This window comes from Polypterus senegalus, chromosome 14, assembly GCF_016835505.1.
Source record: "Polypterus senegalus isolate Bchr_013 chromosome 14, ASM1683550v1, whole genome shotgun sequence".
NCBI lineage: Eukaryota > Metazoa > Chordata > Cladistia > Polypteriformes > Polypteridae > Polypterus > Polypterus senegalus.
In genome coordinates, this window is record NC_053167.1 from 385,133 (window position 1) to 412,694 (window position 27,562).

A 27,562-nucleotide genomic window follows, 5' to 3' on the forward strand; every position below is an offset into this window, starting at 1 on the left:
CATATGACCTCACTTCCTTTCTCCCCCTTTAAAACCTGCCCCTTTTCCTTTGTTTCCTCAGTCTTGTTTTGGACTCAGTTGAATGCACTTCAGTGCTGATTATTTGTTAAAACGACTTTTGCAGCCAGGATACCACATTATACTGGTGGCTGCCCCAAACCTTTATCTGTCCATGTCTCGTTCTTGTGACAACTTGTATGTCCATTCCTTGGTAAAAACACAACACTCATCTTCAATTTTACGTCTTTCACAGTAGCACTCATTGTTATGGATAACAAAATTTGAAATACAATACAGTGCTCGGATGATGATAGACAAATTTACCCAAGAGATCCAAACACACGCGCAAGAACGTGCAAATGGTCTCCTGACAACGTACGATGAAAACGTCCGTGTACGCGCAACACAACGTCCAATTATACCGTAAACACAAGCTTACGCTTGTACACGAGTAGCTTTATAAATGAGCTTGCACATTTGTTCACATGTTTCAAAACGCGCACTGATTATGTAATTAATTTATTGTTTTTGTTAATAAAATCACGAAAGATGTAAACTGTGCGTGGGACACTCAAGTTGAGGTTAGTTTTGTTAACAAAATCATGAAGGTTTTATGACGTGGCCCAGAAGCCATAATTTGCCCACCCTTGCTCTAATCAATACGACACTGACGAGAATAAAATTTGATATGTCGACTCTCCTGGGCAAAAATCAGGCAAGAGAAATGGCTAGAGAGCAGAGCAAAATCAAAATCGGGAGTACAATTTAAACACCAAGGTGCAAGAAGCTATGAATGGCAGATAAAGGAAAAGTTAATTGTGACTGAATAAGCACGTGGTGACAGAGAGTGAGGATCCTGTATAAATACAACAGTGAATTAAAATGGTGAAATGGAAATCATTGCAGTTGACATGATTTATAGGAAACAGAGAATCCAGTCTAAAATCGTGAGAGCAAAGGTCAAAAACGATGAACAAGGCCTTCACTTTAAAAATTAAGTCAGCTTTAGCAACATGACACTGTACCCCATGGGTTGTAATTAAATATGTAGTGAGTTAAGCCTTGGAAAAGGTGTAAGAATATCGATGAAAGTCTGACTGAGAATGCTAGCTGTTCTATATAACTGAATATTTGGCATAGAGAATCATTAGACTGGACTAGGAGATAAAAGTCTCCTAGTCTCAGTCGAAAGTACTAGCAAAGGTCATTACTGAATACAAAATGTTCTAAAACTAAGTACAATATGCAAACCAGAAATCAAAATGAAGAGCTACACTGGATATATATATTCACAGCACCCACGAAAACCAACAACACGGCCCTACAGAACCACAACTTCTCGGCTGCCCTACCACTATCCTAACGGGGAGTCACCAGATGGGAAGTTGCCCTCCAGTGTACAGTGGAGCGAAATGAGCACATGAGGTAGCTTCCCAGTACCCTTCACTCTCCTTGGTCTCCCAACAGGAAAAGGGAACACCAACAATCCACAGCCGGGATTCATTAACAGTGTCCATCCATTCCAGCCAGGTTAGTGGCTCCCATCCATCTCCAATGCAGCACCAGTCCGGCTGCACCTTCCAATCTGCTGGCTGAGACCATCCCCTGTGCCAGCCAACCATCCAGGTAAGTAAATCGGGTCCATCTTCATCAGGGTGACCGTCCATCCATGACACAATCCTCACTTTTGTAGAGAAAATTACCAGTCAACATAACATCTTCATTTTTTTGTTGCTATAGGAAGCTCGCACAGACATGAGGAGAGAATATGAACTTAAGGGCTCATTTATATTTCACGCTCAGAACGCGTACGCGTCCGCATCATGGCTGCCACGCGTTCCCAGCGTTCATTTCACGCGTCCTCTGAGCAGGTCCTCAGAAATTAACGCGACGCGTGCGCGAGTTGCAGTACCAGCAAAAAGTTGGGGGGCGCAGTGTGCTAAAAGTCGGAACGTGACGTCATAGTCTCTGTTTACTATCTACCTGTGACAGCAAGCCTCTATGGAGATCCTTCGGGGATCGATGTGCGCGCTTTGCTGTTTGATGAATGGTTCAAAGTGTTGAAGCAAAATGCCGACATACAGATGCATTCGTGGTGCTTTTATATTCAAGCGTCGCATATTCCCGATCGTAATGACACGATACATTTTAAAAGTCTCACATACCATCTTTTGTGCCGTCTGTTTTTTATTTTTTTTACATTACCTGCTGTCAGGTCCAAGAAGCTCGTAGCGATTAAAACTGGGATGGCGTTACGATGGTCTGCTTTAATAATAAAGTAAACTACGAGGTTAAAGTGAACATTTCGAGATTAAAGCAGAAATTTCCACTTTAATCACAAAATACACGTTTTCACCGTGTCTTTTATTTTTTCTCAGTGGCTCAAATACAGCGCTATACATTATGTTGCCGATGTGAAGTTGCAAAAAAAAAAATAGACTGCACTGAGACTTTTAAAATGTATCCATCCCGTAGGATCGGCATAGAGGCTTTCTGTCACATGTAGATAGTTCCCGAATGTAATGACACGATACATTTTAAAGGTCTCACATACCATCTTTTGTGTCGTCTTTTTTAATTTTTTTATTTTTGCAACTTAACAACAGCAACATAATGTATAGCGTTATATTTGAAACACACTGAGAAAAAAATAAAGGACACGGTGAAAACGTGTATTTTGTGATTAAAGTGGAAATTTCTGCTTTAATCTCGAATTGTCCACTTTAACCTCGTAGTTTACTTTATCATTAAAGCAGACCGTCGTAAACGTCATCCCAGTTTTTAATCGCTACGAGCTTCTTGGACCTGACAGCTGCGGCAAGCAGCAAAAGATCACCACACAGAACAAATTAAATGTCTGATATTCCAACTCTCTGCACATTTAGAATCTTTAGATTTATACTTGATATCACTTTCATGATGAAATGCATTAAAGTGTGTATGCTACATTTTACATATAATTTCATTTAAATAATGAATACTCTTAATAATTACACACATGGGGGTGACACGGTGGCGGAGCGATAGCACTGCTGTCTCACAGGGAGTTACGTTGCTGGTATTTCCTGCTTGTATTCCACACTGTGCTCCGGTTTCCTTCCAAAGATAAGCAGATTTGGGGATTTGGTGCCGCTAAAATGACGCTAGTGTATAGCCGCTTTTCCACTGCATAGTACGGCACGACACGGTTCAGTACAGCTCACTTTTGCGGGGCTTTCCACTGGGAACAGTACCTGGTACCTGGTCCTTTTTTAAGTACCACCTCAGCCGAGGTTCCAAGCGTGCCGAACCGTTACCAAAATGTGACGTGTAAACTCTGCTGGTCACTGATTGGCCGGAGAAAATCCTCATTACTGCGTCATTGAACTTGCGACACAACAGACCCGCGAAGGTTCGAACTGGTTTTAACCAAAAATGGCTGTTCCGTGGTCTGTTGAGGAAGTACAGACGTTCCTCTCGTTGGAAGCCGAGGAGCGGATCCAGCGAGAGCTGGATGGGGCGACGCGGAATGAAAAAATTTTCCAGGAGGTCGCTCAGCTCTTGGCCACACACGGCTACCATAGGACTTACAAACACTGTAGGGACAAGTTAAAAAAAATGAAGAGCGAGCAGTAGAGGCGGCGCAACTATAACGACACGTGAATAATCCCGCCCACTCTAAAGCGGTACTAAACTGCAGTCGAAACGCAAACTGAGCTGAACTGAACCGAACCAAGGTGAGCTGTACTGAACCGTGTCGTGCCGTACTATGCAGTGGAAAAGCGGCTGTGTGCTTGTATTCACCTTGCGATGAGCGGAGACCTCGTCCAGGGATTGTTTCTCACTCGTGCCCAATGCTTGTTGGAATGGACACATCCCTGGATTGATGGATTTAATCAATAAACATCCTTTTCACAGATATTGCGGTAAGGTGTTATCGGAATTTAATAGGTGTTTTAGGCAATTCACAACACAGAGAAGCCAAACATGTTCTCACCGTGATAATATCTCACACTGCCACCTAGTGGACTCCTCCAGATTTACGTAAAGTACGCGCGCAAGTATAAACACTTTAACGCTTGCGTAGCAGGAGCGTCCGCTGCAGCATGCGTCGCGTGAAGTATAAATGAGCCCTTACACTTCGATAGGACAGTATTAGAACCCAAGTCCCCTTAGAAGGGAGGCAACAATACTGACCATTTTGCCAGCATGCCACCCCATAGGAACATGGTGTATATTGCTAATTTGTGTTAAAATGTCCCATGCTTCATAGGTATTGTTGTTTTTAACTGTAAGAGAGGAAGTTCAATTCCCATCTCCTGCTCTTTGTATGATGCTGAGCAAGATGCAGAACGTTCCTGTGCTTCAAATATAAAAAAAACAAATGGAGCCAATTGTACCATACAGTCGCAGCCAAAATTATTGGCACCCCTGGAATTTTCCCAGACAATTCACCATTTCTCCCAGAAAATTGTTGCATTTCCAAATGTTTTGGTATACACACGTTTATTTCCTTTATGTGCATTGGAACAACACAAAAAAACAGAGAAAAAAGAAGCCAAATCTGACATCATATCACACCGAACTTCAAAAATGGGCCGGACAAAATTATTGGCACCTTTTCAAAATTGTGGGTAAATCGTTTTATTTCAAGCATATGACGCTCATTTGAACTCACCTGTGGCAAGAAACCGGTGCTGGCAATATAGCAATCACACCTGAAGCCAGTTAAAATGGAGACCAGTTGACTCAACCTTTCTGTTGTGTGTCTGAGTGTGACACAATAAGCATGGAGAACAGAAAGAAGAGCACAGAATTGTCTGAGGACTTGAGAACACAAATTGTGGAAAAATATCAATAATCTCAATGCTACAAGTCCATCTCCAGAGATCTTCATGTTCCTTTGTCCTCTTAATCAAGAAGTTCACAACACATGGCACTGTAACTAATCTCCCTGGATGTGGACAGAAGAGGAAAATTGATAAAAGACTGCAATGAAGGATAGTCCGAATGGTGGATAAACAGCCCCAATCAACTTCAAAACATATTCAAGCTGTTCTGCAGACTCAGGGTGCAACAGTCTCAGCTCAATCTATCCGTCGACATCTGAATGAAATGAAACGCTATGGCAGGAGAGCCAGGAGGACCCCACTGCTGACACAGAAACATAAAAAAGCCAGACTGGAGTTTGCCAAAATGTACTTGAGGAAGCCAAAATCCTTCTGGGCGAACATCTTGTGGACAGATGAGACCAAGGTAGAGCTTTTTGGTAAATCTCATCATTCTACTGTTAACAGAAAACGGAAAGAGGCCTACGAAGAACAGAGCACAGTACCTATAGTCAAACATGGTGGAGGTTCTAAGATGTTTTGGGGATGTTTTGCTGCCTCTGGCACTAGAGGCCTTGACTGTGTGCAAGGCATCATGGAATCTGAAGACTACCAAAAGATAATGGGGTGCAATGTAGGGCCCAGTGTCAGAAAGCTGGGTCTGCGTCAGAGGTCATGGATGTTCCAGCAGGACAATGAGCTCAAACATACCTCTAAAAGCACCCAGAAATGGTTGAAGACAAAGCGCTGGAGAGTTCTGAAGTGGCCAATAATGAGTCCGGATCTAAATCCGACTGAACACTTATGGAGAGATCTCAAAACTGCGGTTGGGAGAAAGCGCCCTTCAAATCTGAGAGACCTTCAGCAGTTTGCAAAAGAAGAGTGGTCAGAAATTTAGGTTGAGAGGTGTGACAAGCTTGTTGATGGTTATAGGAAGCGCTTGATTTCAGTTATTTTTTCCAAAGGGCGTGCAGTCAAATATTAAGTTGAGAGTGCCAATAATTTTGTCTGGCCCATTTTTGGAGTTCTGTGTGACATGATGTCAGATTTGGCTTTTTTTTCTCTGTTTTTTGTGTTGTTCCAATGCACATAAAGGAAATAGATAGATAGATAGATAGATAGATAGATAGATAGATAGATAGATAGATAGATAGATAGATAGATAAACATGTGTATACTAAACATTTGTAATTGCAACAATTTTCTGGGAGAAATGGTGCATTTTCTGGGAAAATTCCAGGGGTGCTGATAATTTTGGCCATGACTGTAGCTCTGCACTTGTAAAACACCACTCATTGAAAGGTGCCATTTAAAATAATGCTGGAACTCTTTTCTTCCAAACTTCACTATAGCTCAGAATACATTAAAGAAACACCGATCAGCCAGTTCTCCCTGTGCCACCAGATCAGCTCTGACCCATCCAAGCATGGACTCCACAAGAGCTCTGAAAACAAAATATTAGCTGCAGATCCTTTAAATCCTGTAAGTTGTTTTGTTATTCCAGCACATCCCACAGATGCTCAATCGGATTGAGATCTGGTGAATGTGGATGGCAAGTCAACACCCTGAACTCTTTCTCATGTTCCTGAACAATTTTTACAGTGTGACAAGTCACATTATCCTGCTGACAAAGGCCACTGCCACTAGGGAATTCCGTTGCCATGAAGGGGTATATGTGATTTGCAAGAATCTTTAGGTAGGTGGGACGTGTCAAAGTAACCCCCACATGAATGCCAGGACCAAAGGTTTCAGAGGAGAAATTTGCCCAAAGCAATACACAGCTTGTCATCTTCCCAGAGTACATCCTGCTATCTATCATCTCTTCCCTTGGTAAATGACGCACACACATCCGGCTGTATACATGATTGAAATGAAAATGTGATTCATCAGCTCAGGCCACATTTTTCTAGTTCTTGATGGTCCAGTTCTGATGGTCACATGCCCATTGAAGGTATTTTTGACAGTGGACAGGGGTGAGCATGGCCACTCTGACCAGTCTGCGGCTACTTAGCCCTGTACAGATCAAGCTATAATGCATTGTGTGTTCTGACACTTTTTCCCCATGGCCAGCATTACGTTTTTCAGCAATTTGTGCTACGCTAGCTATTCTGTGGGATCAGACTAGAAGGTCTAGCCTTCACACCCCATGCACATCAGTGTCACCCATGATCCTGTCACCAGTTCACCGCTTGTCTTTCCTTGGACCACTTTTGGTAGGTACTAACCTCAAACACCTCACAAGGCCTGCTGTTTTGGAGATGTTCTGACCCAGTTGACTATCCATTCCAACTTGGTCCTTGTCAAAGTCACTTAGATCCTTATGCCTGCTGTGACTGTTCACTTGATGCCTCATATATTTCACTTCAGCTGTCAGTGGTCTTAATGTTGATGTTGATAGGTGTATTGTTAAATGTCCACCCACATCCGATTTTCTAACCCAACCTACTTTATTCTGTCTTCAAATGGCAAATGGATGGTTACTTAGAGGTCACAGCCCCACCATCATAGATAGTGACTCTTGTGTTTGTAATGTTTGATTGAAATTCTGTCATCATGGTAACCAGCAACATACAGAACTCTGTCCCTTCCTCAACTACAGGTCAGGTTAAGAAGTGTCCGAGGGACGGCGGCCAAGTTGGAGGTGAGCCCTGTCAAATTTACCTGATGTTTTAAAAACAAATACTGTATGATAGCCTTTTAATGTCACTTTGCTACTGAGGCTTTGTGTAGCAACTTGCACCCACACACAGTTGGATACAGGATGTTGATTAAATCAGATGAAACTTGGAAATAAAAATTTTACAAAGAACCAAGATTTTTTTTTTTTTTTGGAGGACAAAGCCTACAATTTTTCCGCACCAAAAATAAATGATCATGTCCTTTTGAATATTCTCCTCCTCCCCAGCCCACTGAACCACTGAATTAGCTCTGACTGAATCTCATACTTGCTTTATTTCTGGGAAAGCCATTCATATTTCATGCATTTTTTATAATGTCATTTTCTGTTGGTCTTTGTAAGATTTTTTCTAAGAAATATTGAGAGTGCCTACATCCAGCCATCTATAACAGAAGCAGCAGATTTCAGTTTAGTGTTGTTTGGGCCAGAGGATATCTTGCAGGCATCAGCTGCTAAGCTGTAACAGCCCTAAATGGGGAGTCAACCCACTACAGGGCACACTCGTCCATTTAAGAATACACTTAAGCTAACAAATGGGATATTCACTCAGACATTGGGAAGAATATGAAAATTCCACAGAGACACAATGATCTGGTCAGGATTTAAACTCAGGACAATGGAGCTGAGAGGTCACTAATGGGGTTTGTTCTCTTCATGGCAGTGATCCAGGCACCACTCAACATGAGGTCATGATACAGTAAGGCTTCCTGAAGCCGTGATGGACTGGGATTGCCAGGTTTGACCGCTGCCATGAGATTCTTACTGTGCAACTCAATAGAGAATTGTGATGCCTTGGGTGCTTACAGCCTTGGCATTGTTTGTGTCCTGGGAAGTTAATGGTCAAGTACCAAGGATGGACTAGTGCAATGAAGATACAAACATTAAGATTGGTGCCAATGATGTTCAGACGTGCGATGCAATTCAATAAATAAATAATCCTCAAAAGTGTGAGTCCAGTGTGAGTTAAAACCAATAAATAATTACATTCTTCCATAATATTAAAATCAATGTTTAAAACGCAGGTAAAATCAGGTTGTCTGCCTCTCTCTCTCTGAGTCTCCAGGGTTTCCCTTTCTCCCGTCTTATCTGCTCACCCCCTTGGGTCTGCCCGGCACCCAAGTTGCTCCTTCAATGGGTTTTAAGCTAGCCACAACAGCTGGCAACCTGCTGGGACATTCAAAGCTGGCATCCGTCACCCCACCACCATACCTCAGTGTCTGTGAGATGTTCATCAAAGCCTTTGACCATTGCTCAGCAGAAGTGACCCACCACTGAAGTGCCGTTCTTCTCATTCCCTGCGGGTCCACCTGACTGCCTTGCCTCCTGTCCACCACACTGGCCAAGTCTGCTAATTTTTCTCTTTGAACACTTCACACTTTCATCTTTGATTTTCTCCCACTTCTTTTCTTTCTTTTTTTCTCTCTCTCCTGTCTGTCCTGCTCAGACCTTTAATACTTTGTGGGTGTAGGTGCTTTCTATAATGGAACGCAGATCATCAATGAGGAAAGGCTGCACTGCTCACACTGAATGAGCATTCTTCCAAATCCTTCAGCTATATCACAAGAATACTTGAAATATTTCAGCTGATAAATGTCATGGGATAGGCCATTAGCCTAAATTTGGTCAAGATGAAGAGGAATGCATTTTTTGCTATTAGAATTGGAACATGAAATCAGGTTTCAGATTGCTTTGCATAATCAAGTTGCTTTTAAGATTCAATGTCCAGGAAACAAACCTTGAGCTGGGTGTAAAATAAGTTTGGTACTTATGAGCTTGAGTGATAATGATGTTTGTAACATTTTCTTCATTTTGCTTTTGCACATGCTTTCAATGTGTTTTGAAAAATTGTTAAATGTCAGCACACCCTGTCTTTTACAAAAATGACAGCTTCAGAAAAGCCTTGTCTTCCTCAGAAAATCTTTTTCTTCTCTTTTATATTAGGAAGACATAATCTGCAACTAAGAAATGAAGCCACCTGGGAATTTTCACCAGAGTGTTGCTATCTTTAATGGGAATGCATAACGATTTAACCCACCCAGGTTGTATGATTCTTTCTGCCATTTTGTACTTACTGTTATTGATTTGGATGCAAATAAACATTTGTTTATGAGTGAAAGCTAAAAACCAGTCTCTGTCTGACTGCTGTCTGCAGCCCGGGAAGTGAGATTGTTCATTCCATATGTAGGTGGGGTCTATACCAGAAGTGCATAGTAATGCCGCTTGTTGGGGAATCTTGTAGTTTGTAGACCGACGTTAAAGCATCAGCAAAAGTGGACATAACAATAGTTTTATTGTTCAAAAAGTGCATATTTATTATATTCACATCCATTGTGTCATAATCCATCCATCCATTATCCAACCTGCTATATCCTAACTACAGGGTCATGGAGGTCTGCTGGAGTCAATCCCAGTCAACACAGGGTGCAAGGCAGGAAACAAACCCCGGGCAAGGCGCCAACCCACCGCTGGGCACACCCACACAACAAGCACACACTAGGGACAATTTAGGATTGCCAATGCACCTAACCTGCATGTCATTGGACTGTGGGAGGAAACCCACGCAGACAAGGAGAGAACATGCAAACTCCACGCAGGGAGGACCCAGGAAGCAAACCCAGGTCTCCTTACTGTGAGGCAGCAACGTTACCACTGCGCCACTGTGTGTCATTTAATATTAAATAATATATTTGAAAAACAATTGAACAGTTTGTAACAGAGGTGGCCCACCTTATGGTCAGTGCAATAATACATGAAGAAATTACATTGTCCATCCTGGGAAGTGACAACTAGCACACAGTAGGGTTGTCAAAAGCCATCACACAGACTGGCTCTTCTGGTTTCGGCCCGGTTTCACCTTTACACACAGTGACATCCTTCGTCTCCAGACACTTTCCTTCCCTGAGCCTTCTAGCCATTACTGCTCCTAATTTAACGCTCAACATCTCTGGTCACCAAAACCACCCGAAGGCTCCTCCACCCGCATTCTATCTCTCTGCGGTTCTCTGACATATCGCTTTTCCTGTTGTTTTCTGTTGTTCTGTCTTCACTCATTTTCCTATTTCCCCACACAATTCTCAGCCTGCCTTTAAAACCTTGAGCTAATTAGTGATGGACCGCCATCAATCCAACCAGCACACAGGGTTACCCACTGATCAGCTAATTCACCTTGTTAAGTCCCATTTCCCTCTGTCCATAACACAAGGTATCATATATGCCATAATCCCCATTAAAACAGTCAAAATATATCCTAACAACAAGCCATAGATTACCACAGATTAAAAAAAAATTAACCAGAAGAACCAGAGAATTTCAACATTGAGAAGTAACTGAACAGGAGGAATTACAGAAGGAGGTAAAATATAAAATCAAGCGGACAAACTGAAGTATAAGCACAGAATTGAGAACAAACTGGATACATTATGGAAATGCATGACGACAATGGCTGGTATTCACACTAAACGCAATAATCAGTTGACTCAAGAATTTAATGAATTCTATTTAAGATCTGAGACACAAAATTTGGCTTTGAAAATTAGTCAGCAAAAGAGCAGAGTCGGGACTGGAGCCAAGGATCAGCCCTTCTTTGACCAGAATGATGTCAGAAATGTCCTTCAACCAACTAACCAAAAAAAGATTGGGTCCAGACAGTATAAGTGGACGTCTACTTTACTCCTGTGCAGAGTATCTATGTACGATATTCTGTTCCATATCTGAGTTTACTTTGGATTTACAACAAGTGTCTTATCTATGGAAACAGGCTAAGTTTATTCCATTAACAAAACTGCACATCCAAAAGCATTAAGTGACTTCAGGCAGGTAGCCTTAACTTTTTTTATATTTTTTTTAATATTTTATTTAATTCATTAAAATCAAATAACATTCCATACAAGCAAGTCAAGTTTTAACAAAACTAGGTCCGAAACAAATTAGCTCCCATCCATGAGTAATGAGTAAAACTTTAATAGTCAGAATAATAAGTAAATAAATAAATAGAATCAATAAAGGGAAGACAATCCGCTTTCTCAATTTAATTTAAAAAAAAAAAAGATACTGCCAGGTTTTGAAAAAGTTTTGTACAGATACTCTAAGTGAGAATTTGACTTTTTCCAATTTCAGATAGTATATAACATCAGTTACCCACACCCTTAACTTCTTATATCATGAAATCCTTTGAGAAGTTAACAGAAACACCTACTAAACAAAACTCAGTGTTATCTGAGGCAAAGTGACGAGACAAAAAAAGAAGATGTCCAAAGAAGTTCTAGAAAGCATTCCCGACCCTGCAAGTGGCTAAGGAATTTCACCCAGAAGTGACTTGATATTAAAAGCTTTTGGACATTTTTTTTTATCCAAAATTCTTGAAAAAATAGTGGCTATTCAACTTCATTCTCTTTTATCTCAAAATAATCTATATGAACGGTTCCAGTCTGGTTTTCGTCACCCCTCCACAGTACAGAAACAGCACTTATAAAAATGACTAATGACTTCCTTATGGCTGCTGATTCTGCTTTAATTCCTATTCTCATCCTCCTTGATCTGAGTGTAGCCTTTGACACTATTTGTCATGCTACTCTTCTCAGTAGATTATCTTCGATTGGCATTACCCACACTCCACTAGACTGGCTCAGATCCTACCTCTCAGGCCGCACTCAGTTTGTTCATCTTAAAACTTTCACATCCCAACCCACCGCTGTTACTTCAGGTGGGCTCTGTCCTGGGGCTCCTCCTTTTCATTATTTACCTCCTTCCCCTTGGAAATATCTTTCGTAAATTTAACATTAGCTTCCACTGGTATGCTGATGACACCCAGCTCTACTTCACTAGCAAACCTGCTGCTTCCTTTCCACCCTCCTCCCTTACTGATTGCATAGCAGAAATCAAATCCTGATTTTCTTCAAACTTTCTTAAATTAAATAACAAGTGATAAAACTGAGGTTCTTCTCATTGGTACAAAATCAACATTATCCAAAACTGATCATTTTTCATTTGGTATTGATAATTCCTCTGTCTCCCCTTCCCCACAGGTTAAGAGTCTGGGTGTCATCCTTGACAGTACTTTATCCTTTCAGTCCCACATCAATAACATCTCCCGGTCCCCATATTTCCACCAGCGTAACATTAATCGTATTCACCCCTCCCTCACTTCCCACACAACTGCTATCCTTGTTCATAGCCTTGTCACTTCTTCTCATCTGGATTATTGCAATTCCCTTTTCTTTGGTCTTTCTTGCAAATCTCTTTATAAGCTTCAACTGGTCCAGAATTCAGCTGCCTGCATCATTACTAGAATCCCCTCTATTCACCATATCACTCCTGTTTGGCAGCAGCTTCATTGGCTTCCAGTTCAGTTTCAAATTCAATTCAAAATTCTCCTACTAACTTTTAAGGCTATCCACAACCTTGCCCCTCCATATCTGTCCGACCTCCTCCATGTTGCCATTCCCTCCCGCACCGTCAGATCCTCTTCCTCCATCCACCTGCCTGTCGTCCGTCTTACCACCATGGGGCGCAGAGCATTCAGTTGCTCTGCTCCCCAGCTTTGGAACTCACTACCACCTGAGCTTAGAAATACTGAATATTTTTACTTTTCAAACCTAAACTTAAAACTCGTTTGTTTAAGACTGCTTTTTCTCTTTGATTACAATTTGCTCTGTCTGATTTTAGTTTTTGTCTTTTAGTTTTGTTTATAATCTGTGTTTTATCTGTTGTTTGGTGTCCTTGAGGGTTTAGAAAGGCGCCTCCAAAAAAATAAAATGTATTATTATTATTAATGCAGCTTTGAGCCCGGAGATTGGAGTTGAGCCCCACAAGGCTGGAGAGGGAGGTTGGCGAGACACACTGCAAACAGACTGTGCACAGGATTAAGGATGGACCTTGAGATGGAGAGTGGCATTTGAGGCCTAAGCAGAATCATCATTTTAGCACTTCAGAAGTGTAAATTAAACAGAACTGTCAGCTAATCTGAAACTCTATGCCAAATTATTAAAAAGGATCAATTACCAAAAATAAATATAAAGCGATATAGTTTTAGCATTAATCTAGAAGCTTGTAGCAATGCTACAGAAACTAAACCTTGGTTTTCATCTTTCTGGCTATCGGCTCAATATTCGTGGTGCTTGTGTATACCTGGAGGCAATGGATAAGTTTTGAAGACCTTGCTTGGTAGAGCTTTCCAGCTGCGGAAGATTGGCATTTCAGGTTGCTGAGACAATGGAAAGAGGAAGCAATGGGTACAGAATTCAAGCGTGATTTTTGTTGAGAACTGCTAGCAAGGAAAGGAGAAAAACAAATCGCAGGGAACTTAAAAGAAGATGAAGGTGAACTTCACCCATGGAAGTCTATTGTCTTAGCCACCTTGAAGTCTATATGTAAATGGATGGATACCTATTGGAAAAGAGACCTGGGCTTCCATGTAAGGGTTAGTTTGTTCTCGATTGCATCCCGTTGTTGATTCCTGCGGTTCTGGCTAAATTAATAGGATGGGACTGATGCAATTGTTATTAACACTCTAAATTATCAAACATAAAAAAAACTCAAATAATATTTAACAAATACCAACAGAAAAGAAATAATGGGAATAAAGCCCAAATTAGAACACCATCCCACTCCATTTCATAAAGGACTGTAGGTGTTATGAAATGTACATTTTGAGAATTTATTTTTCTTTCTTAAAATATTTTTTAGAACGATATATTAAGGAATTTCGGTTGCTTTAACTCTGGCACCTTCTGTGTGTGTTCTTTGCAGATATAGGTTTCCTGAAGGTAAGAATTAATTATTCACGGTGCCATCAAATTGTTTTGTTGTGCAGTCGGGCACCACCAGGTTATTATTTGCGTTACCGGCACACGGTTCACAGTTGCCATGGAAGGTACGTAGCGCGTAGTTACCACGCTTTGAGTCATCACCACGACCCTTTAAATCTGGAATTCATGACTGGGATAAAATCATGCGGTATTCGTGATTGGGATCCATCTAACGAAACACCTAATATTCTCCATACTTTTTGGTTTCTGATTCTACCATTTGGTTTCTGGTTTGCGATTAGACTTTGGCATTTAGGGTTTGGTCTTTACGATTTTGACTCGTTTCTAGTTTGACAAATGTTTCAACCCCTAGTCCTCTTCTTGCTTCGACAGAACAGAAGGGAAGCATGGAGGTTTACGATTTTCTGTATATTTCTGTGAATTTGTTACTCACTAAATTATTTCTTCCCGGCATGTGTTTTTTTATTCATAATAAAAACATCCTTTTATATATTTGGAACTCCATGTTGTTCATTTTGAAGAGTGCCCCTTATCCTCCACACCTTCTACAACTCATGAAAGATCTTACTAAATTTACTGTGAAGAACATGGAAACAAAGCAAAAAATTTAGATGGGGCACTCTAAGAATAATAATCTAATATATAGAGCAGAGTCAATGTATGTGTGTGTGTGTCTGTATGTACAGTATGTGTGTGTGTGTGTGTATTGTGGAGGATGGCCAGTCGTTTATCCCAGCCAATACCCCCAAGCCGCCAGGTGGAGCCCTCCTTGCAGCATGGAGGTCCCCAGAAGACCAGCAGGGCATCACGGACAATGGAGTTTTTATGCACCGCCCTGCTGGATGCCATGGGGGCCACGAGAGGGAGCTGCAGGGAGGGCCGAAGAATTCTTCGTGCCCTATGACCCGGACTTACTCATAGGAAGAGCGACGGGCTCCCGGGTTGAAAAAAAAGTACTATTTACCCTGACTCGGAAGGAATAAGGACTTGTGGACTGTTGGCTAGAAACACTTCCGGGTCAGGGAGTATAAAAGGTCTGTGGGAGCTCCCAGATGGCGAGCTGAGCTGGGTGGAAGGGTGGCAACGCGTCTGGGAGCTGAAGGATTGATTTATTGTTTAGTATTTGTGATTGATTTATGAGTATTGTGGTGGAGAGTGTGCTTTGTACACTGTGGAGATTAAATAAAGTCAACTTGAGGACTTTTACCTGGTGTTTGGAGTCGTGGACAGGGGTTCAAGGGAGCGAGAGTGCCCCCTATCTACCACAGTATGTATGTTTGTTTGTCCGTTATACAAATCTGCACCAGGCGTTCAATCGCCACCAACCTGGGGATGGGGCTCCTTTGTGAACAGGAGGAGGTCATTGGGTATGTTTGGTTGGGAAAAATGTTCGTGGTGAAGCGCAGAGCATCTTTTAACCGACACAACGTTCGGCACACGTGTTGCAACAGACTTTCATGGTGACGCCATCTAGTGGCATGTCTGGTCCCTGTGTGTCGCACTTTACCCGTGTTTCTTTAAATTGCCAAGAGATGGCGCAAGTGTCCAAGTATGAGAAGGCCAACTGCTTTGATCGGGTGAAGGCGAACTGCCTTATGGATGTAATACGTGAACGACCCAGAAAGCGTGACCGGCTGACACAACCGCGTTTCCGCAGGTCACACTCCCACACTCACTGATTGTGCTGTATTTCATTCGCCAACGTCCGTTATATGCAAGCACATTTCAACAGAGACTTGCCTTAAAAAGACAGAATCCTTCCCCCACCGGTTGTATGTCACTTCTCTCTGTAGTTACCATCGCCAATGTCTGTTAGATGGCAGCACGGTTCAGCACAGATGGTCCTTACAAACAGACCACCCCTCCCCGTCATTTTTCCCAGTACGGTTTCAGTGCTATTCTTCCTCACTGCCTTTCCATATTTGTGGTGCTATTTGCTCGCTTTCCGACTTACAGTACGATTTCAGTGTTGCTCTTTCTGACTGACTGGTGCTATTTGTTCGCTTTCCAACGTATTGTAAATAAGGTAAATTCAACTCACTGTGGTACTTATTCCGTACGTAATCCCATGTAACACATTATAATTGTCCTGCTTTTCACAGAATTGGAAGGTCCACTTCAGATGCCAGAAGAAAGTCTATTTCAACGGCGTCTGAAACGCCACAGCAGACAGAATCCAAAGTGGGGCAACTTACAATGAAATGTGAATCAGAAGACTGTTTGTTCTATTTCTATGTTCTGTTTCTTTCATTTGGGAAATTCACTGGTTGTAGATTCCCGGGAAACACCGGGTACACCTGCTAGTATAGCATAAATGGCATTCTCAGTATTGCTTAAGCTAATTCAGTGCCCAAATGTAAAAGCTAACTAACTGAACCCAAACATTTTTGGGACGGTGGCATGGACTCCTCCTCAGACATGGGAATAATGTGCACAGGATTTGAACCCAGGATGTGTTGTTTGTGAGGCAGCAGCACTAGTCAGTGTATACTGCACCAGCCTCTGAGCACACACTGATTTAATGTCAAGTATTGAACTTTTATCAAATGATTATTTTTACGTTATGCTGCAGTATCTGCATTATGACCCCATGGTACACTAGTGAGCAGTGCAGCCTCAATGATCCTCAGTCCTGTGTGTGTTGAGTTTCCATCTTTTTCATGTCTGTGTAGTTTCTTTTTTTTTCCCTTATCTCACAAATATGTATGTTCAGGTGATGGTTGAAATTCTAAGTTGATGCCATGTGAGTGAGTGTGCACTTCAATGACTGGTTTCCCAGCCTGCTTGGTCTCCTGCGTGTATCTGATGCTGGCAGTGAAGGCTTCAGCTCCTTTTGCCCTAAATTGCATAAGGATGAACATATTATAGATGTAAGTATGTATCATGGGGTTGTAATTGAGAAAAGCAATATATCAAAATTTGGTCTTAGCTATTTGTGGTTCTTGGTACTAATATCCTGTCTGTTACCCAGTAAAAATCTGCTCATGAACAGAACAGCTTTGTTTTTGATTGTTTATTTTTGGAGAAGACGACCTGGATAATTGTTGGCATGTGAAATTTCACAGGGTCTGTAGGGGTCACCATCTGGTTATTCATGCAGCGTTATAACAACAGCTCATGGCAGGATTTCCCCTGCTGCTTAGCCTTCTGTACCCAAATGAGTAAGGCTTTCCTTAGACACACTTTGAAAGAGGATTTAAAATTCATTGTTTCACTCAGAATCATCTTGTCCATCCATTTTTGAGTTGGCTTTTTCTAGTACATGGTTGGGTATTTTTTGCTATTACTATTATAGCATAATATTCAAGGTTTTGCGTGTTGATAGGACAATCAAGTAAGAATTTCACTGTACACTGTATGTGCAACCATACTACTACTATTACTACTACTAAGATACTCAAACCTGACATCACAACCTTAAAAGGAATTACTGTAAGTGGGTTTGGCAATGGATTGGTGCAAGAGCATAAAATACGAGGGACCTTTAAAAAGTTTCTAACTTTTTTTAACTCTGTTTATTAAGAACTAGCCATCCCCCATGGCTCCACCCGCATAGTAGTGAAACAGGACAAACTTTAAAAATCAACAAACAAACAAGTATCGCTAGCTAAGCGGAGGCAAGTCACGCTCCAAAATGCAGAGGTAGACCGACTCGAACGGAGACTTGCACGTGAGTGAGGAGGGCCCTGCCTGGCTTCCTACTCCTGAAGTCATGCTTCCCATTCCTCCTTGTCTGCAGCCTCTGTTTCATTCTCGGAATAGTGCAAATATATCGCTCCTGCAAGTGAACTATGATTCTTAGCGCGATGAAAGAAGTTGCAAGATCAACCAGAATGTTCAAGCAAATTATAAAAAAAAAAAACGATTTAAATCTGTTAAGTAGTGCTCTTGTTCCCCAGCCAAACGGAGGTAAGGTATGCTCCGAGGCTGGCAAGTGAGTGAGGAGGGCCCCAACCCTTTTCCCTCGGTCCATTGCATCTCTTTAAGATTCGTGCAAATAAAATCAGTACTGCAAGAGAACTATGATACTTAGCACGATGAGAGAAGTTGCAAAATCAACAGAATGTTCAAGCAAATTATAGAAAAAAAAACAATCTAAATCTGTTAGGTAGGTCTCTCGTGAAAAGCAGACAGACAGACAGACAGATGTTGGATTTTACATATATAGAGATTTCCAAAACAAATGACATCACTTTTCTACATAGTCACCTTCTTTTGTGATGCAACTTTGCCAGCATCATACCAACTTTCTAATTTCCAATTACTACTTCTCCCACCTTCACCGTTTCCAATGATAATATATAAAACTTTTTGACCGTCCCTTAAATAATTATTCTTATCATCATTACCATTATTATTTCTCCCTCAGTTTTCTAACAATACTTACTCAGTTCACTGTTGATGGGCCAGTGCCCATTATGATTGTTGTTGTTTGTAGCACTATTTACTCTCCTAGGTTTGGGACAATTACATAGTGAACTCCTAAATAATCCTCAGAACAATGTTGTCTGGAGTTGTGTGCTCCTGCTAGAGTAGAGGAGTAATGGAAATGCAGGTAGGATGCCCTCTTGACACCTCCTTCATGTGGCATAAAAGGCGAACTCCACTAGAAGAAACTAAACTGAGAGCCTCTGGTTGCCCAGCAGGGTATGAAATAAAGTTGTTATGGACAGTAAGGCCTAATCAGTGAAGTTCAGTTTATTGCTTTCATAACCCTTACCAAGACAAGTGGAGTGAAAGTGTTGATGATAATTGCTGTCATTTTCTAACTTGCTTATCTGAATCGCTGGGTGCTTGTGTCTATTCTTTTCTTCTTCTTCTTCAAAAGCTTTTCCCACTTTCATGTTGAGTCAATATACTGAACCAATCTCCATAACTCTCATCTGTTGTATACTTCCTCACCTGACACTCCTTTCTCAACAAGATCCCTCTTCACACAGTCCATCCATTTTCTTCTCCATCCTGACACCTCCATATCCGTGATTCTTCTTGTCTGTACCACTCCTGTATTTCCACAGAGATTTCCTCAACTTCAGCTCTATCTCTGATTATCTCATTCTTCAACTTATCACGTTTTGTTACTCCACATATCCATCCGAACAGTAGTATCCATTTTATTTTCATGTACCTTTTTTAACTTACTCTTCCCACTTGCACTGAATCTTAACCCTAACTCATTTTCCAATTTTTCCCAACTGATTGCATTCTATGGTTTATTTCTGAATCTAGCTCTCCAAACTCTGTTATTGTTGATCTATCTACCTTTTAAGTTCTTCCTGGAGGTTAACTTCTCCAACTTGTTCTTGTCCCTTAAATCTTAGATATTCTATATTTTTTTACTAATCTTAAAGACTCTAAAAGAGTTTCCTTTTCACTGTATTCCTAGAGGTGCCATATTGCATGATGTTACCATGGGACGTGATCTATTATTCCTCTAGCAATAAAATCAATAGCTACAATAAAAAGATATGGGCTTAGTGATGATCTTCGATGTAACCCAACCTTAATTACAAATCCTTTTGCTATTCCTACACTACTTCTCACTTGTGTGTAGGCCCTCTAATAAAAATCCTTAACTACTGTAATGCATGTGTGCCAGAGGGTCACCTTCCGGGATCACCTGAACTAAGAAATACCACCCCGGGATGAGAGAGGGTGTGTTGACACTAACAAACTGATCTCCTTCTTCCCTCACAGCCTGGACAAACCGCCCCTGGAGGGCACTGAACTGAAAGAATCCTCGTCCCTTCCAGTCCGCACCATATAAAAACAGAGCGGCCACAAATGATGGCGTTGCATTTTGATGTGGACCCGACTTCTGTACTGATCGAGGCCTAAAACCTATTTCCCAAACCTCTGACTAAGAGGTCTATTCTCTGTTTCAAACTACATTAAAGTGCTTAATTTTCATTGCTGTTTCTGCATTTTTGTTGTAATTAAATTAAAGTTCACAATTAAGTTCACTTTGACTTTGAAATTGGCTTTTGTTGCCCAGTAGGCATCCCAAGCATCCTATTGTGTCCTACACCATCATTTTGCCCCGCTACACTATCCTTACATACTTCTCTGGTACTCCATTTTCTTTCATACATCTCCACGTTTCTTGGGTCAGACGTTGCAGCCATCACAGATATGTTTGATGTTTACTTTTGTGCAGTTCAATTGCTTTTCTCATTCCGGTGTGCTCCATGTTAACTGAAATGATCTTATTCTGTTATTGTCATGACAGGAAAACATCCAGCATTTGAGAGTGACCAGGAGTGGAACTTACCAAAACAGGCAAGGGGCCAGAGCCAGGAAGATCAGAAAAAGCAGTGAGACAAACCAAAATGAACAATTAGCAAAAGTCGATACGCAAGAGATTTAACATACACAAAGAAAAAACGTAGATAAAAAGAAAAAGAAAAGAAAAAACATTTAGCACGATTCGTAAAGGGGTTTATTTGCAGCTTGGATAGAGAAGGATCACCCTGCAAGACCTTTTATGCTGTCATGGCAATGTCAGGGTGATGACCTTCAAGGCCACGGTGTTGATATCTATGCATGCCCTAATATCGGGAACCCAGAATGACAGTGAATATACGTGACCCTAAAAAAACAGTCAAAACAAAGTAAAAATAATAAACGATTCCAAATACTAACATAAAATATCTGAAAATGTACCAGAAGTAAGTGTACTCTTAACAGATATGAAGTTTTTGTGGGTTTGGTTGTAATATTTTCATGGAATTATTGTACCTAATTAAGGTTTTCACGGTCAAGGATATCATTTATGGCTTTAGTTTTGCTCAGTCTTCAATTATATAAATTGTTTCAATTTTATTTTGTTTTTGATGCTAGTTTTGTGTTGGTTTTGGGCACAGCAAGTTTTGTGAAGCCATCATTAGGATGAAGCTTCCAGTTTCTAGGTAACATGACCACGGAGGTTGAGACCTTCATCTTATGATATGGTCAGCAGTTAACTTTGTTTCCTCATCTGAGATTGTGGATCACATACACCTTTCTTTATGGATTGCTTCTAGTTTTGATCCCTTGCTTTGCATTTTTTACTTAATGTTCTGGGGCCTCATGTATAAACGGTGCGTACGCACAGAAATGTTGCGTAAGAACTTTTCCACATTCAAATCGCGATGTATAAAACCTACACTTGGCGTAAAGCCACGCACTTTTCCACGGTACCTCATGTCTTGTCGTACGCAAGTTCTCCGCTCGGTTTTGCAAACTGGCGGCACCCAGCGTCAAAGCAATGGTCCTGTTCTTGTGTGATTACTCATTATTTTCATGACGCGGCTTTATAAATACACAGAAACTAACCGCATATTGTTTATTAGTGTAATGCATCTGATTGTAATTAACTCGTAACAATATAATGGTAGAGGGAACAGCCATAGTATTCCAAATACCATAACTGCTTTAGCGTTGTTACTCTCACTTCTCCTTCTTCTTCTTCTTCTTTCAGCTCCTCCCGTTAGGAGTTGCCACAGCGGATCATCTTTTTCCATATTACTCTCACTGCACCACTCGGAGTATTTATATCACTGTATCTGAGTGTGAATCACAGCAGCAGCTGATCGGAAAGAGAATTATCGATATACAGCTTTAAGGACACGCTGTCTCTGTCACGGCAAAATGTTTCAAAGCCTTTCCTGTACGACCTCACGGTTCAGAAACAGTTTCATCCCAAGAACTTTAAATGCAGCCAATCAATTGCTCCTTGTAGAACGGTTTGTACTTATAAGTACAATCACCCCACTGTAAACTTGCACTACAGTTATAATATCGCACAACCTGAGCCACTTTATAAAGCGCGTATTTACATATGATGACGATATCATTTTTAAGGTGAAATGCAGCAAAATATGTTTGTTAAATTATACACATAAAACTTTAACTTCATTTAAATAATCTATATTCTTCACTGGGAGTGTCGTGAAGGATAGAATAATTAAACATGTACTACGAAGATATTTCAATGTTCTTTAAACGTTTTGAAGAATCGGCGCTAAGCTTACAGATGGCTTAACGTCTATTACAGAGCTGATTGTGTGGCGATCGGTTACTTGGGGAAAGAAAAGCACTGACTGCAGTGACGGCTACGCCAATATATATTGAATATAAAACAGAAAGAGAAAATAACAACACAGCTAAAAACGCAGCGACAAATTTCGACAAAAGATAAATGCTTGTGTCATGAGCACGAGGCTGCTATGCAGTGTCCGCAACGGACGTGGCCATCCACCGTGATAAGCTACTTTACTGACATTGACCGACAAAGGAGCCACCGATTCTTCCTCTGCCCAGGGCCACCTCAAGCCAAGAGCCGCCCCTGAGTACTGCTGCAATAAATTATTTCATCGAAGTGAAACACATGTTTAATAACGTGCTTTAACTCCTATCATCATGAAAATGACATCACGTATACATCTCAGTATTTTAGTTATTCAGAGAGCTGTAATATCACGAATGTAATGGATTCTGTGTCCAGTTGGAGGAAGAGAGCCAGTTTAAGAAGCAAGTAGTGATTCACACACATAGAGCACATACGAGTAGAAGATCAAATACAAAACAAAGCATTTAACGTGCTACTTTAATTACGATGTGATTTGAGAAACTGGTTAATTAAACGATTTTAAGATGAAGTTTATAATGTTCTACTAAATGACAAAATAAACTACGTGATTAAAGTGGAAATGTCGAGATTGAAGTTGACATTTCGTGCTTTTTCCCCACCGTGTGCCTTTTTTCTCTGTACCCTAATAAACTTTCATATGACACTCAGACAGTGGGCTTACAACTCGGCTTTTCACGGCAACTTTGATATGTGACTTCTTTTTTATTTCCGGCACTGTGCGATTTTGTGAATGTGAGCTTTCAAGTTCCTCCAACACGCTATGTCACTCGATCAACTTCCTTTTGTTGATTATACCACGGTTTATTTGAACAAATAGTATGTTTTTCCTTTGCCTCCACTTGGTATTCGCTGAAATTCTTATATTTTCCCCGTGCTTTTCCCATTGTCTTTTAACAGAAGGCTGCGCTTAAAGGCGATTTATATTGATTTGCATATTCAAATAAGCGTAATTCTGGGAGGATTTAGGGCGTTACATAATGCGCGTGCACGCTGATCGGGATTTATGTAACGGAAGAACGTGGAAGTTGGAGTACGCACAGATTCCTGCATCTGGATTTTTCTGTGCGTAAACACATTTCGGCTTTTGTGCTTACGCCATGTTATAGTGCGAGTTCTACGCACGGTGTTATACATGAGGCCCCTGGTCTTGACAATTTGATTCTTTTGGTTTTGCTCACCGATCAGCTGCTGTACTCCTGTGATTTACACTCAGATACAATGATATAAATATTATGAGTGGTGCAGTGAGAGTAATATGGAAAAAGATGATCCAATGTGACAACCCCTAACGGGAGCAGCGGAAAGAAGAAGAAGAAGGTGCAGTAGAGTAACAACGCTAAAGCAGCTATGGTATTTAGAATAGTTTGACCATTCTGTGGACCGTTATATTGTTACAGGTTAATTACAATCAGATGTAGTAAACTAATAAACAACATGCAGTTAATTTCATTGTACTTATAAAGCCGTGTCAGGGATGTGGATCTTAAAAAGAACCACACAGGAGCAGTAGCACTGCTTTGACGCTGGGTGCCGCCAGTCTGCAAAACCAAGAGTAGAACTTGCGTACGACAGGGTATGAGCTACCATGGAAACGTGCATGGCTTTACACCAAGTTTAGGTTTTATACATCGTGATTTGAACGTGGAAACGTTTTTACGCAACATTTCTGTGCATATGCACCATTTATACATGAAGCCCCTGAACATTTTGACATTTTTTATCTTCTAACATCTGCTTTAAAAAAGAATGACTAATATATTGAAAATGAAAACAAAGTAGCTTAATTTTATCCACTCGGGTTAACTTGTACTCTTGTTGCCGGCAATGCAGGTTAGACTGAAATTGCAAATTTAAATGAAGCAGAAGGATAAAATAAATAGAATATATTCTATAAATACAAATAATAATCAAAACACTAATGATTACAAACAGATACTCCTAAATCTGAATTACAATTGACCAGATAAACTACAAGCTGACTGCTTGAACACATGGAGAGCACAGCTGTGAGCTCCTCTTTCACTCAGGGCAGTGAACTGTAAATACAATTTAAATAAAAAAAAGAAGGGAGATGTCAGAGAAACCCCCTCACATTCTGAGCCTGCAACACAGTGAGAATGTGCAGAATTAATTTCCATCTATCCTTAAATTTATGAACCTGTTCAATTCATGCTTAGGTTAGGGTTGAGGGGAGGAAGGAAGCAGCCCTGGATGAGTTGCCATCAATCAGTGGCTCACTCACATACACTCAGCCAAAACATGGCAGTTTGTCAACACCGGTTGACTTAATATCTGAAATGTGCTTGGAGGACCCAGTCAGATACAAAGGAAGTGTACAAAGTCCAAAAGATGACCGGGCTGGAATAGCTGTGGCTAACAGTGCCTCTTGGGGCCTATATGTACGGGTTTAATTTAATCTAATTTGCTTCTCCATCAGTGGACGGATTGGGAGAGCATGGGGGGTCATGAGGTCGCTCGAAAGGGGTGTGTGGCGCTGTAAAAGGACAAAGGTCCAAGTCTTTAGAGTCCAGATGCCTCCTGTCTTGCTATATGGTTGCGAAACATGGACGTTATACAGTGACCTGAGATTAAGACTGGACTCCTTCAGTACTGTGTCTCCTTGGAAAATCCTTGGGTACCATTGGTTTGACTTTGTGTTGAATGAGCAGTTGCTCATGGAGTCCCGAATGAGTCACATTACCTGCATTGTGAGGGAGCGTCGGTTATGAAACATGGGGTGCGATTCCCTGAGGGTGATCCAGTTCACAGGATCTTCATTGTTGAAGATCTGAGTGGCTGGTCCCAGCCAAGGGGACGCCCACGTAACACTTGGCTGTGGCAGTTGGAGGGTCATTTCCAGAGTGTGAGACTGGACCACATGTCTGCCTGGGGAGTTGCCAACCAGGATCCCGAGCTGTTTCATCGTGTGGTGGGTATGGCAACGCACTGTACCAGTGCAAACTTCCCAAACTGATAGCAACATCAGTCAAGATGCAGTGTTGTCTAAGTCCTTATACTACACACAGCACGGGATTGGGTGATGTCAGTTGACCTAGAAAAGCAACTTAGAATACCATCTCACATCATGCAGACCACACAGAGACCCAACATTCTTATCAGTTCAGAGGCCACAAAAAACCTCATCCTGGTTGAACTCCATGGGAGGAGAGGATGGAGGAGGCCCCAGAGAGGAAGAAGGCAAAAATCAGGAGCTGGCTGAGGGCTGTCGGTGGCAAGGGTGGAGAGCGAGGTGCTTGCCTATAAAGGTTGGCTGCAGGGGGTTCGCAGAGCAATCTTTATGGAAGACCTACATTTTGTCATTTACTACTAAATTATTAAAAACGTTTCTGTTTTAAAAACGTGCTTACACCTGAAATGCGTGTGTTCCAAATAACGATCTATTATTTCCACTCTAAAACTCCACTTCACTCCCTGATAATCAATCAAGGCATTAACTGGGAGAAGTTCATGCACGTTCTAAGTTGGAGAGGTGCGAATGGATTTAAGGTGGGCTGGATCAACGAGTTTTTTTCGCAGGCTCTGGTAATTCTAGTGTTAAGCACAAATGTTATCTGGTTCTTCTATCTTTTTAAACTAAGCAAAACTTCTCTCTCCACACTTTTAAAATTTAGGATCAAGCCTCCGCACCATCTCATTTTGTTATTTTTTTCTATATGTGGTAGTTTCTAAAATTAAACTACATTGTGATTGGTTCATCACATTTTTACAGTTGGAGGGCTAGCAAGTTAGCTGGATTCTCAAGTTTACATAATGAGCTTTTTGGTGGAGATTTGTGGTTTAAAGTCTAACATCACTTGCAATAGAAATAAAATCCTGCAGTACTTCTTTATATCCATTGGCTTGTGCCCCAATAAATGCAAGTTATCGCCAAAATACTAACAACCCAATTGTGCTTCACTCACTCAAAATATGGAACCAATGTAGGAAGTATTTTAAAATAGAGAAGCTTTTATCTGTGGCACCTCTGCATGAGAACCACCTTTTTCAACCCTCGCAAACATATGCAGTTTTTAATGTCTGGAAAACATTTGGGATTAAATCACTTAGAGATCTGTACATAGACAACGTCTTTGCAGCCTACGAACAATTACATTCTAAATTTAACTTTTCAGTAACACATTTCTTTCACTATCTTCAAATTAGAAACTTTGTTAAACAGAACCTGCCCAATTTTCCTCGCCTCCCACCTCCCTCTATGCTGGAAAAATATATTGATCAGTTTCAAGGACTTAGATAGCATCTCTGCAATATATAAAAGCATTTTACAGTCCCTCCCTTTCAAAGATCCAAGAGGACAATGGGAAAAGGATCTCTCACTCAACATTTCAGAAAAGGAGTGGAAGGTGCAGAGAATTCACTCGAGCTTTATATGTGCAAAGCATACAATTATACAACTCAAAATTATTTATCGAGCACATCTGTCTCACTTAAAACTGTCCAAAATGTTTCCAGGGCGAGATCCAACCTGCGAACGCTGCAATCAAGTTCCAGCCTCACTGGGTCACATGTTCTTGGCCTGCACCAAATTAACGTAATTCTGGAACTAAAATTTTTAAATGCCTTTCAGACAGCCTTGGTGTCACAATCCCCCCTAACCCAGTAAGAGCTGTGTTTGGTGGGCTCACAGAGGGGCTTAAAGTGGAGAAGGACAAACAAACTGTAATTGCGTTTGCTACACTATTGGCATGCAGACTTATCTTGGTCAACTGGAAGAATCCTAACTTTCCCCTTTTAAGTCAGTGGGTAACTGATGTTATATATTATTTGAAATTGGAAAAAATAAAATTCTTACTTTCTGTGCAGAAATCTAATTAATAACATTCAAGAATAAGCTTTTAAAGCACTGAGGAAGCAGATTCTCTCCCCACTTTCTTTTTCTTCTCTATTTATCTATATTCACTTATTCATTTATCTATTTACTCATTTTTACTAGGTTTAAGTTTTATTCTGTTGGCCATGCTCTCTTTCTCAAGGTTGATTTGTTTTCAATCCTATTCTTGTAAAATTGATCTATTTGTATGGAATGTTGTGTGATTTCAATAAAATCAATACAATTAAAATCAATAAATAAATAAATAAAGTCTAACATCACTGATCATAGGCCACCGAAACACACACACGCACACTTGATTTTCAACTCCAGAATGCAGGAGGGTAA

General features: G+C 40.9%; 1 long non-coding RNA gene across 1 annotated transcript in view; it reads right to left on the reverse strand.

The window, feature by feature from the left end:
• The window catches only part of LOC120515043, a 551,425-nt gene that overhangs the window by 258,496 nt on the left and 265,367 nt on the right, over positions 1-27,562 (reverse strand). The window lies entirely within an intron of this gene.